Source organism: Alligator sinensis, unplaced genomic scaffold, assembly GCF_000455745.1.
Source record: "Alligator sinensis unplaced genomic scaffold, ASM45574v1 scaffold110_1, whole genome shotgun sequence".
Classification (NCBI taxonomy): domain Eukaryota; kingdom Metazoa; phylum Chordata; order Crocodylia; family Alligatoridae; genus Alligator; species Alligator sinensis.
The window spans coordinates 291,629-293,209 of NW_005843122.1; positions in this window are offsets into that span (position 1 = coordinate 291,629).

Genomic DNA, 1,581 nt, shown 5'->3' on the forward strand with positions numbered 1-1,581 from the left:
CAGTAGGTTCCCTACCTGACGAACGGGATCACACTAGTGGCATCCTAACTCATGCACTTCTATTCTTGGCCTGTGTCATGTCCACACCCCTCTCAGACTTTTCTCTCTTAAACAGCAATAGCCAGGTACGATTTTTGAGTACAAGGGTATTTATTGTTGTTTGGCTGAAATGGCTCTGTGCAATAATGTGGCTGGCTTCTCACAGCTAACTGGATGAAGTAGTAATGAAATGCGTCATGATTTCTCAGTAGTTCACTCATGTGATGCCTTCCTAACAGAAAGACATAACACACTGCAAAGAGTTCAGGGAAGAGCAACAAAAATTACTGGGGCAGGAAAGGACAGACTTAAAAGGGAAGATTAAATTAGCCAAATAGTTGCTTGTTAGCTGCGGTATGAGAAGATTAAACAGTTTAGAAATATTTGTAGAATACTAACGCCCAAGGGAAAAAGAAAACATTGAGGGTGTCACAGGGGGAGGGATAGAGCAGAACTAGAGGGAAGAGTATAAAACTGAGAAGAAATAAGTATAGGTAAATAAGAAATATAAATAGGGATTAGGCTGTGGAAGTGATATCAGGAATAGTCCATCAAGGAGAAGGGTGGGACCTATAATTAGGGACTTTCAAATGACAGATAAACTCCGGAAAATGCAGTGTTTAGATCTGAGAGGGGTTTTTATATCCATCTTTAACTTCTGTGTGACATTGCAGAATCAAAAAAAAAAGATCATAATAGAAATACAGAAGGCAAAAGACTGCGTGTAGTTATACTTGTACAACTACAATACAACCGCCTTGGAGCAGAGCTTGCCTTCAAAGACAGGCACGTCATACTGAGTTCTAGCAACTTCTGTTCTTGTCACAGAATCCGAACTACTGAATTCAAGATAAATGTACCAATTACAATATTAAACTAGGTTTGGCAAAAATTGCAGCTGTGTCAGAATACTGTCATACTGATTTGGGATATACATGTTAGTGTTATCAACATCTGATTTTCACACAGCTTAATTTTTTCTGCAGATTTCTTTTTTCATTTTGCATTTTGAGCCATTTCCAACTAAATGTCTTCCCTTCGGTTCTGAATATGAAACTAAACCTCATGGCAACAGCCTCACGTTGTGTCCTATTGCTGCTCTTGCCAAATGATTACATGATGTTACATATTTGCTTGAAGCTAAATTAATAGAAGTCACTCACTGAAGTTACAATATGAATCATCATAATGTAGTGGGAAATTGTTAAATTGAAACAATTTCCTCTCCCACTACTGTGGGTAGCAACTTGGCTGTTTACAGCTTTGCAGTTGGGAGCTTGCAAATGAAAGTAATTCAGAACTGATACGCGAACAACCTCAGGACTAGATCCTGAGATAGTATTGATTTAACTCCCTGGAAGCTAATGGAACAAACCTAATTTGCACCAGTTTAGAAGGTACCCTATAATATCATATCCAAATACTTGACTGTACAAAGCAGTGACTTAAGCCAGATGTTTTTTTCTTAAGAAATTTGGATTTTGGGGGTTAAAAAAACCCCCAAATGCCTTGTTACCAGAAATGACACTTATTCATTATTTT